This window comes from Oncorhynchus mykiss, chromosome 11 (genome assembly GCF_013265735.2).
Source record: "Oncorhynchus mykiss isolate Arlee chromosome 11, USDA_OmykA_1.1, whole genome shotgun sequence".
Classification (NCBI taxonomy): Eukaryota; Metazoa; Chordata; class Actinopteri; order Salmoniformes; family Salmonidae; genus Oncorhynchus; species Oncorhynchus mykiss.
In genome coordinates, this window is record NC_048575.1 from 56,838,051 (window position 1) to 56,857,607 (window position 19,557).

Sequence of the window (19,557 nt, forward strand, 5' to 3'; positions counted from 1 at the left end):
GTCATCATGAATCAAGCCTATAATCTACTGGCAAATCCTTTTTCATCCTTATCATATGAAGAGAAATCACAGATAAAACATATTGGTGCTCATCAGCCAAACATTACACAACAAGTTGGAAATCAAATTCAACAAGGAGTGGTTGGGAAGGAATCAATCAGTGGATAACTGCAAGCGCTGCAAAGCAATCACTAGCCTGCTAGTCAGTGGTTTGGGTGTGTGGTCCAAGTCTGGGTTTAAGGGGCTCTTTTCCAAGCTTAAAAAGGATAAACATTCACATGCCATAAAAAGGTTGAATACATTGACCAGTCTGTTAATCCAGCATAACTTCCGCCGCATTCAAAACAGGAAAGTCGGAAATCTTAGACTTCAGTGAATTCAAGACAACTGGGAACTTGGGGGGGGGGGGGGGGGGGGGGGCGAGCCCCGTCTGGGAAAATATGCTTTGAACGGTCGTCCAACTCGGAATTCCAAGTTGGGAACTCGGGCCTCATTCTACAGCGTCGACCTGAAGATCACGGATGTCTTGATTCAACAAAGTTTTTTTTCCAGGTTCCAAGTCGTCTTGAAAGCACCATGAATCCAGAGAACGCCAGACTTTGATGACAAAATGTGCCCGCAAGAAGGACCGCCGTGCCACCTACCTGTTAAATTGAGCACAGTACAACAAGGTGAGTCCAAAAATGTCTTGAATGCTGCTGCATAAATGTAATATGCCAGGGAGATATGTATACTGTAAATAAGAAAGTATTACTAAGTGTATGTTGTGTCGTAAGCTGTTAGTAGCCCATGTGTCTCCCCCTAATAAATTTGTCCCCCCTCATAACTTAGTCTACTGTTTTGACTTGGTGGTGCACATGTAGCCTATTTTAGAGAAATGAAATCATTGGATATTCTAAGAGCATTCATTGTCTCCTTATATGCCCCCTTTATTTATCCTGCGGTTCGAACTTGGTGTACAGGGAGAGTACTGTAAGAATGGCCCATGTTCTGAATTCTGTCGCTGCACATTTAAAAATAACAAATAGTTATATAGACTGCATCCATCATAAAAGGCAGTAAATGTTTTGCTCCCAGACAAGACTCCGCTGACTGCCAGGTGTAGCGGTTTTAAGGAGTCTGAAAAGAAAGTGGTGCTGAAAAGAAAGCTCTGCTGTTGGGACAGCTTTATGTAGGCCCTTACAGTTTGTGGGCACCGTTTGTCACCATTATAGTGCAATTCATGTATTGTTGTGCAGTGCCTTTGCTGGCAAGCATCAACATTTTTTTTTTGGGGGGGGGGGGGGGGGGGCTTGCCACACCAAGCTGAAAGCAACCTAAATTGCATAACATCGAGTTAAATATAGAAAAGAAAGCATGCTCAGTCTTGCAAATACTTGTCTTGTGTAATTAGGAAGTTATTGTGTTCAAGTCCCTGTTGAAATCTGTTCCGTATACAGCCACAGAGAGTTGGAGTGGACTTGTGACTAAACATGTTTGACCCAGAAACAAAATGCGGACAAATCCTACATCAAAAGGCTGACGTTACCCAATTCTGGATTCAGAAGTCATTATGCAACTATATAGCATTACTGTGTATGTAGGAATTTGAAATGAAACATACTTGGACATATCAACATCTGAACCTTGGCACACCATGTGGCAACCTTCCTAATCGTATGTCTAGCAGGACTGAAGGAACAACTGATCGGTGGAGAACGCACATGGATGTCGTCCCTGGTCTTAAATCTTCCTGGAAATATGATCTGTCTAGTTCCATATACCATAGTGTTACAATTGAGGTAGTCATCTATCTTTAGGAGCCAAGGCTGGTTCCACAGTCACCCAGGCAGAAGCATAGCAGACAGTGAACCCAGTCAGTCAGGATCTGGGACATCTCTCCCTCCTTAAACTGGCCCATTTCAGCCATCTACAGCTGTCTGTACATTCCACAAGGTTTTGGGACAAGCAGCACTAACCAACCCAGTCATTAGCACAGTCAGGCAGTTAGTGGGGTTACCAGGCTCGCCATCATTTACAGGCCTTAATTGCTGTGGCCATGAGGAACAACCGAGGCCCCTGCTGTTGTTCCTGCTGTAGTCCCTGGGGACAGACACTAATGTTCCCAGCCTCTGGGCTGTTGAATTAGTCCAAAGGACCAGGATCAGCAGCTCTCCCACTGAAGCCATTATCAACAGGGCACAGCGCTAATTCAGTGTTAATGGACCGACTTCTCTGTAAAACTGCTTGCTATTGGCAGCGTACGGGTGATAACTGCTTGCTATTGGTCATAGCTGTTTGCTATTGGTATAGTCTGTCAGTTAGATCAGTTGAGGTGAACGTGAGCTATTGACCTGAAATTCTGTTGTTGGTAAACAGATCATTACAGTAATATAGTTACACTTCAGGTGTTAACCCCATCAGTCCAGAGACTGATTTATCTGCATGTCCAGCCCTTATATTTAGCCACACAATGAAGTTTTTGACCATTTAAATGTTTAGGACAACCAGGGCTACAAGTAGAAAACAAAAGGCTATAAAAAACAGCTGCTTTCAAGAGGTTTATTGACAAATAAGGGCTGCCAAAGCAAAAACCTGATAAAAAGGAATGTATAGGAATGCTGTAGTACAGATATTGTTTGCCGAATGGGAAATTAATATCCAACTAGTCAGTGACAAATGTGTGGAGTTGAGTGACAGAAACTATAAGCTTCTAACAGTTTTAGACACTATGTCCTGTGGTTTATGTAGAAGAACCCCTTCTCTTCAAAACACTTGTGTAGCTTGAGCATCATAGAGCAAAACATGTTACATGTGCGTGTTTGTGAGGGTCTCAGCTTTCCATAAGTAGCTTTTAATAGTTTGTAGCGCAAAATCAATCGGACTCTACAATAGGGCATGCAACAACATTTTTTGGGGGGGGTGGGGGTTTGCCACACCAGGATTTAAAACGCCAAAATCACCAGTGGAGGGCTCAATGAATACAACTTCACTTAACTGGGCTGTATTCAGACTTTCATTCTGTCCTCTCATTCCGAGAGTTACGGTATTACCGGCTTAGTACACACGGGGATGCCAAAAACACACACAAAAAAAAAATGTTGGCAGTCTTACCAGAATGTTAACAAAATTAGCACAAGTAATAGCGAATTTCTGGAGGCTTCAAGCTAAATATGCAAACGAGCACAAAATGAAAATAAACAAAAATTGCAAAGACAGGCAATCCAGCTCAAAGTTAAACATATATAGGTAGGAGCTACCGAATGTGATTTTTGGCGAGGTTGGACATTTACAAGCGAATGTAAACGAGAGACATTGGGCAAATTGACATGACTGAAGGAAGAACAGTACTGGACCAGCATGTGTAAACACGGTGTCTGTTGCGTCTTGCGTCGCTAGGGCAACAGGCATCCCTGCTCTGCTCAGAAAAGAAAGGGGAGAAGCAGACGGACAAAACCAGAGGAGAAAAAAAAAAAACACAAGGAAATCAAAAGATTGGATGAGTTATCTGTACTGCTGCCACTGCAAAGGGCTTTGACTTCTCAAACACTGCAAAAAGTGTACAATATTCTTCACCTAATTAAAACAAGCTACTTACTCGGATAAGTAGCATGTTAAATTTAGGGGTCGCGTTAATACAGAATCATTTGTTTTTCATTGAGGAAAAAAATATAAAAACGCATAGGCAATACCTTGCTGCGTTTTGTAAATGCAGCTCTAAAATGCTTCTTATTGTCATTTTTGTTCCGCATCAGACTCATTTTGTGCTTGTGTTGCACTTCACTCAGATGAGAATTCAAGAACGGGCATTCTATCAGCAGACGGTAGTGATCAGTGTAGCTACTTTTCTCAGTGTAGCCAGCCTACTTTTCTCCAGTAAAATGCAAGATTAACTTTAAGCAAAACATTAGGAAATGTAGCTGGCTACATTCTTTCCATCCCTCCATCTTTTTCTTTCCTATCCCGCAGGTGTAGAAGCTGAATGTGGAGGTCCTAAGCTGGCGTGGACACACGTGGTCTGTGATGGGGAGGCCGGTTGAACGTACTGCCAAATTCTCTGAAATGACGTTGGAGACGGCTTATAGTAAAGAAATTAACATTCAATTCTCTGGCAACAGCTCTGGCAGACATTCCTTCAGTCAGCATGCCAATTGCACACTCCCTCAACTTGAGACATAGCATTTTATTGTCCCCAGCACAAGGTGAACCTGTGTAATGATCATGCTGTTTAATACATTTCTTGATATGCTAAACCTGTCAGGAGGATGGGTTATCTTGGCAAAGGAGAAATTATAACAGGGATGTAAAAAAAAAAATTAAAAAGTGTGCAAAACATTTGAGAGAAATAAGCTTTTTGTGCGTATGGAACATTTTTGGAAACTTATTTATGCTCATGAAATATGGGACCAACACTTTATATGTTGCGTTTATATTTTTGTACATTATGAAGTTTATCGTAGTCCCCCAGAACAGTTTAACCAGTCACGTGTTTCTTTGTAAATAGCACGATGGGAGAAAGCAGGAGCAGGTGTATAGACAGGGGTCACGTTTTATATTGAAAGTCTTTTTTTGTTGTTGCTTCAATTGAGTGACTATAGTCGCCATCAAAGAAAATACATTCGGCAGAAAATAACTTAATTTTCATCAGATGACAGAGGTACAACGGTACTTGGCTGGGAGCCACACAGGTAAAGGAGCTTACAATGAAAAATCAAGGTGTTCTTTGAAAAAAAATATGCATGGCCATCATATTTCTAAATGTAGTTTGCTGATGTCAACGTTGTAAACAGAGTGCCTCATGGTGGCAGTGGGGTTATAGTATGGACAGGCATAAGCTACGGACAATGAACACAATTGCATTTTGAATGCACAGAGATATAAATATCGTGCCATCACCTCATGTTTCAGCATGATGCAAGGATTTGTACACAATTCCTGGATGCTGAAAATGTCCCAGTTCTTCCATGGCCTGCATACTCACCAGACATGTCACCCATTGAGCATGTTTAGGATGCTCTGGATTGACGTGTACAACAGCGTGTTCCAGTTCCCACCAATATCTAGCAACTTCTAGCAACTATTAAAAGAGGAGTGGGACAACATTCCACAATCAACAGCCTGATCAACTCTATGTGAAGGAGATTTGACGCGCTGCATGAGGCAAGTGGTGGTCACACCAGATACTGACTAGTTTTCTGATCCACGCCCCTACCTTTTTTTAAGGTATATATGACCAACAGATGCATATCTGTATTCCCAATCATGTTAAATCCATGGATAAGGGCCTAATGAATTGATTTAAATTGACCAATTCCCTTATGAACTGTAACTGTTGCATGTTGTGCTTATATTTTGTTCAGTAAAAATAAGTATGACAGATTAAACCATACTGTGGTAATTTCCAAATACCCTAGCCTACTCTACAGACGTTTTTGTAAATAGACCTGAACCCGGGCCCCTTCGGGATCTGCCCAAGTCTCACAAACACCACTCTAGCTCAGCCCCTGTTAATCACACAGACTTATATCGAAGGAATAGACAAATCCAAATGGTACAACCCAGAAGTCTAGCTCTAAAACAATGTCTAAAAGGGTTAGTAGTCCAAATCACACCAGCTTTAAGAGGGTTAAAAAAAAAAAAACTGTGTGGATTATTTTATTCTGGTGCCATCTCCCTGCATTGGCGGTGCAATAAAAAGCACCCACACTATAGGGAAGAATTAAAGTAACGAAGTAATACATCTGGCTCACATGTCTTCACTCATCAGGTAAACAGAAGTTCATGATTAATTGGTCGTTCGAATCCCTGAGCAGACTAGGTGAAAAATCTGTCGGTGTGTCCTGTAAGTCACTCTGGATAAGAGAATCTGCTAAATGACTCAAAGGTAAATGTACTTACAGTAGGAAATAGAAACTGGTAGGTCCAGCGAGTCAAATTACCTCTCACTTCCGCTGTGCTACACCTGCCTACCAAATACCAGGGACATTTTATCAGCACTTTATATGCAGTATCATCCAGAGTTTCAGTTGTGAAATCTGGAGTCAAAGGTGAATGAAGCAATAATGAGTTTGATAAAGGCTGTGGAAATCAACTGCAGACAGACAGACTTGAAGACTGCATTCAGTTTCCAAGTGGGGAATGATCCATCTGAGAGTTAAAACGGTCATACTCAAATGAAAAGGCCCTTGTCATGTTTTTGAGTGAGCAGCCCCTAAGGGTAAAGGTAGGAGACACACACACACACACACACAGGACAGAGTAGAACAGCTCAAGTATCTTGGTGTTGGCCTTCAGACTGTTCCTCACTGCTCAAACACAATGCATGTTGCCAGCAGTGTTCAACAGACAGGCAGATTAAAATCAATTAGCTTTAGCCACTGGTAAACCTGGGTTACTGACTGTACACTCCGTGACTAGCCTCTTCTATACACAACATGGAAACGCTTCCTAGTACACAACATAACACACAGGGGCAGGAGAGAGTCACTGCTGTCGACTTGGTAGAGAGAGATACAGGAGTGTCCACTGGTGGCACTGAGTCTGGGGCTTGGTCTTGGGATGGGAGTAACCTGGAGGCCAATTCACCACCACAAGTGCCATACCTTTGACACAATGCAACTTGTCTAAAGTACTCCCTCCCTGTGAATTCTTTGTTTACCGTCATTCAAAACTACGTAAATTGTGAAAGTGGGTGTGGGTCCTGCTAAAACAGGTCTGTGATATCATCTACAGTTTAGCAGAACTAAGTATAGCAAGATAATGCTAACACACCTTTGGGTGAGTCTTTGGTTTCATGTGCACGTCACTAAACAGTTATGCCAGGGTTTCTCTATTCTGATTGATGTGCTTTAAAGAGGAGTCTTGCTGGCTAGCACAGAGAAGATGCCAGGCCTGGATATGAACATGTCTGTTTATGCACCATGCTCAGCTCACACTCCTCACCTTTCCCCCTGGTTACTACAGAACCAGGTTTTACACAGGCCTTTTTCCTGGAAGTCAGCGACAACATTCATTGGAGCAGAACTTTGTGCTAATGCAGAGGGAATGGCATAATTCAATCTGCAGATGTACTTCATCTCAACTTGCTTCTGGCTGAACTTTAAAGCAGAGAAACACACATCCACTGCTGTGGTTGTAGCAGAATGGTCTGGGTATGATTCACACATGAAAATCTCTCGCTTGTGGCAATTTAGCTCTGTGAACTTTCCATAGCCTTCGTGAATGTTCTTGTCTTGCTGATGCCCTGTAATGTTTAAGCACACTCCCTTTCGTGAGGAGGACTGTGGCTGATGGACACCCGTCCTGCCGCCTGCCCTGACACACACCCATTGAATAGAGAGGAATGCCATGGAAAGCCTCTCCCTGTGTCAAAAAGGAATTACATTCTCAACATTCTAACATTAATCACATGCAGTGACTTCATCAAGTAAAATTGCCATCACTAAGGTGATGAGGACATATCAAACAATAACAGAATAGATAAGAAAAGAATGGGGTGTTGCTGAAGGGAGATGAGTGACTAAGATCTTCCTATGTTGTGTGAGACTTATATTACCATCTAATAGTGAGCTGCAGGTTACTCCCTCTTAAAAAGGAAAACTTGACAGCGTTTATATATAGCCTAACATATCTCCAATACATCTCTGGAATTTCAATATCATTATGAATTTAACCTTCCACGCAAGGGACATCATTATTTTATCAAGGTTCTTTATATACCATCCTAAAAACGACCATGCCACATATCTGGCAGCTATTGTTACTACTGTACTTGGTACAGTAGCCATGGTTGTGTCAGTTGTGTGGCTTCAGAGTGCACAGGCTCCACTTCACACTCCCTCTCAACAGCATCATGTTACTGGTGTTATCACTATACAGATTGACTTCCTACAGCAATCAGACCCCCCTCACGGATCATATTAACTACTGCTGTACACACCTTTTCTATTTTTATACTGTCCATACACAGTGCTCTCAGTAATTATTGGGACAGCATTAATTTTTTTTGAGTCTGTACTCCAGAGCTTTGAAGTTATACAGTGACTAAGGAGTTAAAGTGCAGACTGTCAGCCTTCATTTGAGGATATTTTCATCCATATCGGGTGAACCGTTTAGAAACTAAAGCAGTTTTTGTAAATAGTCCCTCCATTTTAAAAGGGACCAAATGTATTGGGACACACATTTACTTATACAGTGGGGCAAAAAAGTATTTAGTCAGCCACCAATTGTGCAAGTTCTCCCACTTAAAAAGATGAGGCCTGTAATTTTCATCATAGGTACACTTCAACTATGACAGACAAAATTAGAAGAAAAAAAAAAAAAATCCAGAAAATCAGATTGTAGGATTTTTTATGAATTTATTTGCAAATTATGGTGGAAAATAAGTAGGAGGGGGACTTGCTTCCATTCAGCCACAAGAGCATTAATGAGATCGGGCGACCAGGCCTTGCTCACAGTCGGCGTTCCAATTCAGCCCAAAGGTGTTTGATGGGGTTGAGGTCAGGGCTATGTGCAGGCTAGTGAAGTTCTTCCACACCGATCTTGATAACCCATTTCTGTATGGACCTCACTTTATGCATGGTGGCATTGTCATGCTGAAACAGGAAAGGGACTTCCCCAAACTGTTGCCACAAAGTTAGAAGCACAGAAACACCATTGCATGCTGTAGCATTAAGATTTCCCTTCACTGGAACTAAGGGGCATAGCCCGAACCATGAAAAACAGCCCCAGACCATTATTCCACCTCCACCAAACTTTACAGTTGTCACTATTTTTTTCAAACAGGTAACATTCTCTTGACTGCCAGATGGTGAAGCATGATTCATCACTCCAGAGAACGCTTTTCCACTGCTCCAGAGTCCAATGGTGGCAAGCTTTACACAGCTCCAGCTGACGCTTGGCATTACGCATGGTGATCTTAGGCTTGCATGCGGCTGCTCAGCCATGGAAACCCATTTCATGAAGCTCTTGATGAACAGTTATCGTGCGGATGTTGCTTCCAGAGGCAGTTTGGAAATCGGTAGTTAAAACCTCTTGATACTAGCCATCCCGGATCCGGGATTGTGAATTTAAAAAAATTTAAATGAAAAATTCAGTCATCAAAACGCCATACTTTTTTCCAAATTAACTCCATATTAGCGACTGAAACATGGCAAACGTTGTTTAGAATCAATCCTCAAGGTGTTTTTCACATATCTCTTCGATGATATATCATTCGTGGATGTCTGGTTTCACCTCTGTATCAAACGGAAAAATACTTGCACCTGGCGTTTGCGCACCAATTTCGACGCAGGACACCAGGCGGACACCTGGCAAATGTAGTCTCTTATGGTCAATCTTCCAATGATATGCCTACAAATACGTCACAATGCTGCCGACACCTTGGGGAAACGGCAGAAAGTCTAAGCTCATTCCTGTCGCATTCACAGCCATATAAGGAGACAATGGAAAACAGCGCCTCAGAAATTTAGCTCATTTCCTGTTTGAAGTTTCATCTTGGTTTCGCCTGTAGCATCAGTTCTGGGGCACTCACAGACAATATCTTTGCAGATTTGGAAACGTCAGAGTGTTTTCTTTCCAAAGCTGTCAATTATATGCATAGTCGAGCATCTTTTCGTGACAAAATATTGCGCTTAAAACGGGAACGTTTTTCATCCAAAAATGAAATACTGCCCCCAGAGGTTCAAGAGATTATTTTTTACGTGCTTCAGCGGTTCTGTTTTGTGTGCTTGTGTGGCCTACCACTTTGCGGCTGAGCCATTGTTGCCCCAAGACATTTCACAATAACAGCACTTACAGTTTGACCAGGGGAGATCTAGTATGGCAGAAAATTGACGAACTGACTTGTTGGCAAGTTTGCACCCTATGACAGTGCCACGTTGCATCACTGAGCACTTCAGTGCAGGCCATTCTACTGCCAATGTTTTACTATGGAGATTGCATGGCTGTGTGTTCGATTTGAATACACCAGTCAGCAACAGATGTTGCTGAAATAATCGAATCCATGGCCATGGATTCAGCTTAGAAATGTATTTGTTTCTGAAAGAAAAAAGTGCTTTTGTCCATTAAAATAACATCAAATTGATCAGAAATACAGTGTAGACATTGTTAATGTTGTAAATGACTACTGTAGCTGGAAAAGGCTGATTTATTATGGAAAATCTACATAGGCGCACAGAGGCCCATTGTCAGCAACCATCACTCCTGTGTTCCAATGGCACGTTGTTAGCTAATCCAAGTTGATCATTTTAAAAGGCTAATTGATCATTCGAAAACAATTTTGCAATTGGTAGCATAGCTGAAAACTATTGTTCTGATTAAAAAAGCTATAAAACTGGCCTTCTTTAGAAAAGTTGAGTATATGGAGCATCAGCATTTGTAGGTTCGATTACAGGCTCAGAATGGTCAGAAACAAATACATTTCTTCTGAAACTCGTCAGTCTATTCTTGTTCTGAGAAATGAAGGCTATTCCATGTGAGAAATTGGCAAGAAACTGAAGATCTCGTACGACACTGTGTACTACTCCCTTCACAAAACAGCATAAACCAGAATAGAAAGAGGAGTGGGAGGTTCCGGTGCACAATTGAGCAGGAGGACAAGTACATTATAGTGTCTAGTTTGAGAAACAGACGCCTCACCTGGCAGCTTCATTAAATAGTACCCGCAAAACACCGGTCTCAACGTCAACAGTGAAGAGGCGGCCAAGGCAGAGATGCAAAGTAAAAGCCGTAACTCAGACTGCTCCCCCCCCCCAAAAAAAGAGAGATTAAGATGGGCAAAAGAAGACAGACACTGGACAAAGGAACTCTGCCTAGAAGGACAGCTTCTCGGAGTCGCTTAATGGGTCTCTGTATGCGTTTCCAGCTACAAAAGTAATTTATAACATTAACAATGAATACATTGTATTACATGTATTTCTGATCAATTTGATGTTATTTTAAAAATGGACAAAAAAGGTGCTTTTCTTTCAAAAACAAGGACATTTATAAGGGACCCCAAACTTTTGAACGGTAGTATGTATGTACAGTTGAAGTCGGAAGAATACATACACTTAGGTTGGAGCCATTAAAACTTATTTTTCAACCACTCCACAAATCTTGTTAACAAACTATAGTTTTGGCAAGTTGGTTAGGACATCAACTCTGTGCATGACACAAGTAATTTTCCCAACAATTGTTTACAGACAGACAGACTTATAATTCAATGTAATCACAATTCCAGTGGGTGAGAAGTTCACATACACTAAGTTGACTGCCTTTAAACAGCTTGGAAAATTCCAGAAAATTATTGTCATGGCTTTAGAAGCTTCTGATAGGCTAACTGACATCATTTGAGTCAATTGGAGGTATATCTGTGGATGCATTTCAAGGCCTACCTTCAAGCTCAGTTCCTCTTTGCTTGACATCATGGGAAACTCAAAAGAAATCAGCCAAGACCTCAGAAAAAAAGTTGTAGACCTCCACTAGTCTGGTTCATCCTTGGGAGCAATTTCCAAATGCCTGAAGGTACCACGTTCATCTGTACAAACAATAGTATGCAAGTATAAACACCATGGAAACCACGTAGCCATCATACCGCTCCGGAAAGAGACATGTTCTGTCTCCTAGAGATGAACGTACTTTGGTGTGAAAAGTGCAAATCAATCACAGAACAAAAGCAAAGGACCTTGTGAAGATGCTGGAGGAAACAGGTACAAAAGTATCTATATCCACAGTAAAACGAGTCCTATATTGACATGAACTGTTTGGCCATAATGACCATCGTTACGTTTGGAGGAAAAAGGGGGAGGCTTGCAAGTCGAAGAACACAATCCCAACCATGAAGCACAGGGGTGACAGCATCATGTTGTGGGGGTGCTTTGCTGCAGGAGGGACTGGTGCACTTCACAAAATAGACAGCATCATGAGTATGGAAAATGATGTGGATATATTGAAGCAACATCTCAAGACAGCAGTCAGGAAGTTAAAGCTTGGTCGCAAATGGGTAATGACCCCAAGCATACTTCCAAAGTTGTGGCAAAATGGCTTAAGGACAACAATGTCAAGGTATTGAAGTGGCCATCACAAAGCCCTGACCTCAGTCCTATAGAAATTTGTGTGCAGAACAGAAAAAGCGTGTGCGAGCAAGGAGGCTTTCAAACCTGACTCCGTTACACCAGCTCTGTCAGGAGGAATGGGCCTAACAGAAACGTTTGACCCAAGTTATTAAACAATTTAAAGGCAATGCTACCAAATACTAATTGAGTGTATGTAAACTTCTGACCCACTGGGAATGTGATGAAAGAAATAAAAGCTGAAATAATTCTACTATTATTCTGACATTTCACATTCTTAAAATAAAGTGGTGATCCTAACTGCCCTAAGACAGGGAATTTTTACTATTATTAAAATGTCAGGAATTGTGAAAAACTGAGTTTAATGCATTTGGCTAAGGTGTATGTCAACTTCCGACTTCAACTGTATGTATGTATGACGATAAAACGCTATCCCAGACTCTGACAATGCTCATTCTGACATTCCTCATTTCTTATTGGTCTGTGTGTATGGTTGATGCGTTTCTAGATATTACTGCACTGTTGGAGCTAGAAACATCAGCATTTCGCTGCACCTGCAATAACGTCTGCAAATCTGTGTACGAGACCAATAAACTTTGATTTTAAGACTTCTGAACCACCGAGGAAGTCACAGGAAAATGTACCACTGCTTAGTCAAGTTGTTCACATGCACATTTGTTTTTTTAATATCCTGTTGCAACGACAAGTCTCCACAGCTCATTCAAAGTCTAAAGCCATCTCAGGCAGTGGTTTCACACACACACACAAGAAAATGCTAAGAAAGGAGAAACAGACCGAAAGACATGGCAATTGAGGTTTCAATTCAATAGAAATGTCTAAGTATTTAAAGGATGTCAACATGTGCCAGTCAGTCACCCAGTGACACTCTGAGAAAACCACAATGCTCGAAACAAGAGAACAAGCAACAGTGAAGCTTTCATCATACAAACTCCACCAGATTGCATCTGTATGTAACTTCCTCCAGAACTGCAACTTCATGCATGTTGCTTCTTGTGATTCAGGAGAAAAGCTCTACACAATAGAGCCTATAGCAAACATCATTCGTGTTGTTCATATAAAGAAAAACAAGAGAAATGGCCAAATATATATATAATGTTTCCACAGCAGCTAAATGAGATGGCTACTGTCCTACATTCTCCAAAAATGTAGGCTACTACTTGTCCGAAATTACTGTGGTCTGTTTTGTCCCTGGACTGTTTGTCTGTGAACTGTTTGTGCCATGGCCCTGCACACTAAGAACAGCAGAACCATCAGGAAATAGACACAATTGAAAACAAGAGGGGAGGGGGGGGGGGGGAGTTGGGGGCAGCAAGCACATGAAAGGTTGCAGAGAACAAACACAATGGAGAGTTACAGGTACAGTGCAAACACCAGGGAGTGGGAATGGGGCAGGGGGTTTGAGTGGGGCTTGGGTTGAGAGCAACAGTCCTGGGAAACACTTCCACCTTTAATTAAATCTACCAGTGTTAGTGTGTTTTTTTTTTTTTTTTACAATCGTGGCAATGGTCGCAGACTGGAAGGGGGATGCGAGTTTGGCTTTTAAATATTTATTTTTTTAAATCAGTCCAGCGGAGAGAAGAATTGGCCGTTTTTCAGCAAATTTCCTGCAACTCTACATATTTTGTCATTGATATTTCTGTGTTATTATGCTCAAACATAACAAAACCAATGGGGACTCCAATGGGGGCCCCTGGGCATGTACACTGCATGCCGTGTCAAAAATACTCCTAAATTCATCATTAGGGAATTTTCATCTCGACTGTCTAGATTTTATTTTGGTGATTTCTAGTTCTTAAAAAGATTATATGCCAACTATATTGTTTTACACACGTTGTGTCTGGGTTAAGGCATTTAAGTTTGCACTGAAGCATTTTTCAGTCCCGAAAATCAATCAGATCATTGATTGGACAAAATATCAGAAATGGGCTGCCTGTGTTAACGGAGCCTTAAATTAGCAATCAAGTGAATAATTACACAAACCAAGGTTTACAGACAATTTGACAGCGTCAACAAGCACACTTGTATCTAATGTTTATAGGTATAGGCCAGCATAAATTGCATACATTCGGATACATGATTTCTTATTGTTTCTCTATATAAAGTGAATTGAGGCCTAATTGAATCAAATGATTCCTAGCCTATAGACTAGTGTGAATTGACCGGTAATGGGAGACATTCAGAAAGTAGCCTATTACACTTACCTAAATCAATGCAGTTGGTCAATAAATCAGTGATAGTCGAATTGTGTCCGTACACCGGCAGATCCAACACCGGGGCTCTCCCGATGAATAGCCTATCACAAGTCAAAAACTCGTAGACAGACAGCACTAAACTCACAGACAGTGCTAAAAGAGCGCAGGACCAGAAACACTCCACCCCTTGCGCGCAAATCGCCTCCAAAAATACAGAAAAATTAGGTTTTCAATGTCCGTTCTTTCTGCTCACAGGTATCGCAGCCTTCTCTGAGAGCAATTCGCGCTACTATGTTGTCAGTGTGATGAAAAGCCTCTGGGTCTGAAAAGAAGACTTCTGAAATGTACTTCTATTGCTGGGTATTGGATACAGAAGTGAAATGAAACCACCTGTGATCACCCATATAATGGCTCATAGTGCCACGTGCTGTTGTGAAAATAAAGGCATGAGTGCGCTGGGCGTGTCGGGGATACTGAAACGGGGTGATAATTGAGATGTTACATAGGGTAATGGCTAGAAGAGATCCAGCTTTTGTCAAATGAATGCCAAAAGGGGCATTTTTTTTGTTGCGTTTTTGCTAACCCTAACTATTTTTCTAACCTTAACCCAATTATCTTAACCTGCTGCGTAAATTCGTCTAATCTGCTACGACTTCTGACTTTAATTTGACAAAAACTGGATCATTCTAGCCATGACCAGGCCATAGGGCCTTGCACATTTGTCTTAGTGCGCCATCTGCAGATAATACGTAGCATTACAAAATTCAACTGATCCATAGGGATCCCAAAATACAATAGGCCTAAATATGCCTATGCCTACAAATGCCATCCAGCCAAGAGAGGTAGGTGATACTGTAGGTATGCATAGAATGCAAGATTTGCAATTGGTACGGGATTTATTGAATAGCCTAAAGGTGCAGAAAGTAGTGACAACTGCATTCATGTACTTACAAGAAAATACACTTCGGCTTAATGTCACTTCACACTTCACTTGTAGCTAAATAAATTGGCTTAAGTCAGCCCAAACTTGACATAAAGTACCATACCATCTGTTCCACTCCATCCAAGCTGAAAATCTGAAACCAACTGAGCCTCTGTGTCAGGAAGCATGTGCTATTAATATACAGTGCCTTGCGAAAGTATTCGGCCCCCTTGAACTTTGCGACCTTTTGCCACATTTCAGGCTTCAAACATAAAGATATAAAACTGTATTTTTTTGTGAAGAATCGACAACAAGTGGGACACAATCATGAAGTGGAACGACATTTATTGGATATTTCAAACCTTTTTAACAAATCAAAAACTGAAAAGTTGGGCGTGCAAAATTATTCAGCCCCTTTACTTTCAGTGCAGCAAACTCTCTCCAGAAGTTCAGTGAGGATCTCTGAATGATCCAATGTTGACCTAAATGACTAATGATGATAAATACAATCCACCTGTGTGTAATCAAGTCTCCGTATAAATGCACCTGCACTGTGATAGTCTCAGAGGTCCGTTAAAAGCGCAGAGAGCATCATGAAGAACAAGGAACACACCAGGCAGGTCCGAGATACTGTTGTGAAGAAGTTTAAAGCCGGATTTGGATACAAAAAGATTTCCCAAGCTTTAAACATCCCAAGGAGCACTGTGCAAGCGATAATATTGAAATGGAAGGAGTATCAGACCACCGCAAATCTACCAAGACCTGGCCGTCCCTCTAAACTTTCAGCTCATACAAGGAGAAGACTGATCAGAGATGCAGCCAAGAGGCCCATGATCACTCTGGATGAACTGCAGAGATCTACAGCTGAGGTGGGAGACTCTGTCCATAGGACAACAATCAGTCGTATATTGCACAAATCTGGCCTTTATGGAAGAGTGGCAAGAAGAAAGCCATTTCTTAAAGATATCCATAAAAAGTGTTGTTTAAAGTTTGCCACAAGCCACCTGGGAGACACACCAAACATGTGGAAGAAGGTGCTCTGGTCAGATGAAACCAAAATGTAACTTTTGGGCAACAATGCAAAACGTTATGTTTGGCGTAAAAGCAACACAGCTGAACACACCATCCCCACTGTCAAACATGGTGGTGGCAGCATCATGGTTTGGGCCTGCTTTTCTTCAGCAGGGACAGGGAAGATGGTTAAAATTGATGGGAAGATGAATGGAGCCAAATACAGGACCATTCTGGAAGAAAACCTGATGGAGTCTGCAAAAGACCTGAGACTGGGACGGAGATTTGTCTTCCAACAAGACAATGATCCAAAACATAAAGCAAAATCTACAATGGAATGGTTCAAAAATAAACATATCCAGGTGTTAGAATGGCCAAGTCAAAGTCCAGACCTGAATCCAATCGAGAATCTGTGGAAAGAACTGAAAACTGCTGTTCACAAATGCTCTCCATCCAACCTCACTGAGCTCGAGCTGTTTTGCAAGGAGGAATGGGAAAAAATTTCAGTCTCTCGATGTGCAAAACTGATAGAGACATACCCCAAGCGACTTACAGCTGTAATCGCAGCAAAAGGTGGCGCTACAAAGTATTAACTTAAGGGGGCTGAATAATTTTGCACGCCCAATTTTTCAGTTTTTGATTTGTTAAAAAAGTTTGAAATATCCAATAAATGTCGTTCCACTTCATGAGTGTGTCCCACCTGTTGTTGATTCTTCACAAAAAAATACAGTTTTATATCTTTATGTTTGAAGCCTGAAATGTGGCAAAAGTTCGCAAAGTTCAAGGGGGCCGAATACTTTCGCAAGGCACTGTAGGCCTACTATCTCCATAACATTTCCCGTCAGGTTGGCCTAAGTATGTTATCCCTACTGGCCCCTTGTTGGCACAAAAAAGACTCAATACATGGATGAGTGATTGAAAATTGACAACAAGTACACTCTTTTCGGCTGTCTCCATAGGATAACCTTTTGAAGAACCCTTTTTGGTTCCAGATAGAACCCTTTCCACAGAGGAAACAAAAATGGTTATCCTATGGGGACAGCCAAATAACCCTTTTGGAACCCTTTTAAGAGTGTAGGAAAACAAAACATGACAATAAACACTATGAGATTTGAACACTATGAGACTTTTCTCAAAACTAACCTCCCCCTTGGCTGTAGGGACAATGGATATGCTCATTCCCAAACAGCTCTTGCTGAGCAAGTGCATACAGGCAATCTCCTGGAGAACAAAGAATGTCCAAAGTGATTGGCCACTAGGTAATTAAAGATGCGTTCCAGATCGAGGTTAGTTTGACTTTAAACCATTAGTTCCAAAACAGGCCCCTGAACAATTGTGTATAACGTCATCCATTTTGTATGATATATTACATCCTGCTTTTTTTGTGTGTGCAATTTGCATAACATGTTACAAATTCCAATTTGTACAATATGTTCAGAATTTGTAAGTGCATTTGTACAATATGTTACTAATTTGTGTAAGTGCTTAAGGTCCCAGTATACTGTGTCTTGAATGCATTTCTTGAGCCGCCTACTGTAATGGTTAGTGAAATTACTTTTAGAGTGGTTGCAGATCCCACTTTTCTGGACCCCTCTTCCCAACAGCTAAAGGTCCCGAAGCTACTGCTCATGTGCGGGATTCTCTACTTTAGTTTACAGGCTACTCTGGTGATTGGTGCATCATTTAATAAAGTTAGATGAAAAATGAATCAATGTCTACAAGTTCCCATAATGATAGTAGGCCTATTCTACATAACAGAACTGAATATAATAGCATAGTATAACGTCACTGTATGAAGGGGGAAAAAAATATGAGATTTTAGGATGTTTGTGTGAATGGTCACATTTTTCTGTCATGCTGCCAAACCACCGACACGACCCGCTACCAAGGACTGTGGGCTCTCCCTCTCCTTGGCCAACGTGAGTAAGACATTTAAACGTGTTAACCCTCGCATTAACCCTCGCAAGGCTGCAGGCCCAGATGGCATCCCTAGCCGCATCCTCAGAGCATGCACAGACCAGCTGACTGGTGTATTCAGTCTCTCCCTATCCCAGTCTGCTGGCCAAAGTTGGCCACCGTTGTTCCTGTACCCAAGAACGCAAAGGTAACTGAACTAAATTACTATCGCCCTGTAGCACTCACTTCTGTCATCATTAAGTGCTTTGAGAGACTAGTCAAGGATCATATCACCTCTACCTTACCTGTCACCCTAGACCCACTTCAAGTTGCTTACCGCCCCAATAGGTCCACAAATGATGCAATCGCCATCACACTGCACACTGCCCTATCCCATCTGGACAAGAGGAATACCTATGTAAGAATGCTGTTCATTGACTATAGCTCAGCATTCAACACCATAGTACCCTCCAAGCTCATCATTAAGCTTGAGGCCCTGGGTCTCAACCCCGCCCTGTGCAATGGGGGACTTCTTGACAAGCCGCCCCCAGGTGGTGAAGGTAGGAAACAACATCTCCACTTCACCGATGCGCATCACTGGGGCCCCACAAGAGTGTGTGCTCAGCCCCCTCCTGTACTCCCTGTTCACCCTTGACTGCGTGACCATGCACACCTCCAACTCAATCATCAAGTTTGCTGACGACCAAACAGTAGTAGGCTTGATTACCAACAACGACGAGACAGCCTACAGGGAGGAGGTAAAGGCTCTCAGAGTGTGGTGTCCCCCTATCCACATCGACAGGACAGCAGTGGAGAAGGGGGAACGTTTTAAGTTCTTCGGCGTACATATCACTGACAAACTGTCAGGTCCACCCACACAGACAGTGTGGTGAAGAAGGTGCAACAGCGAAATTTGGCTTGGCACCTAAAACCCTCACAAACTTTTACAGACGCAGAATTGAGAGCATCCTGTCGGGCTGTATCACTGCCTGGTACTGCAACTGCACCACCCACAACTGCAGGGCTCTCCAGAGGGTGGTGCGGTCTGCACAATACATCACCGTGGGCAAACTACCTGCCCTCCAGGACACCTACAGCACTCGATGTCACAGGAAGGCCAAAAAGATCAAAGGACAACAACCACCCGAGCCACTGCCTGTTCACCCCGCTACCATCCAGGAGGCAAGGTCAATACAGATGCATCAAAGCTGGGACTGAGAGACTGAAAAGCAGCTTCTATCTCAAGGCATCAGACTGTTAAACAGCCCTCACTAGCAGAGGCTGCTGCCTGAATACTGACTTGAAATCATTGGCCACTTTAATAAATAGAACACTAGTCACTTTAATAATGCCACTTTAATAATGTTTACATATCTTGCATTACTCATCTCATATGTATACACTGTATTCTATACTATCTATTGCATCTTAGCCTATGCCACTCTGACATTGCTCATCCACATATTTATATATTCTTATTCCA

At 42.0% G+C, this 19,557-nt stretch overlaps 1 protein-coding gene across 3 annotated transcripts in view; it reads right to left on the minus strand.

The window, feature by feature from the left end:
* The window catches only part of LOC110536030 (PDZ and LIM domain protein 2), a 59,226-nt gene extending 44,524 nt beyond the window's left edge, over positions 1-14,702 (minus strand). Inside the window, exon 1 of one of the 3 annotated variants that reach the window (XM_021621530.2) lies at positions 14,255-14,702. The gene's annotated coding sequence lies outside the window, so the exon portion shown is untranslated. Of the gene's footprint in view, positions 1-5,877; positions 5,898-14,254 lie in introns of those variants that run through there. The other 2 variants (XM_021621528.2, XM_021621529.2) reach the window with 2 other exon arrangements.
* Between the last annotated feature and the right edge of the window lie 4,855 nt (positions 14,703-19,557).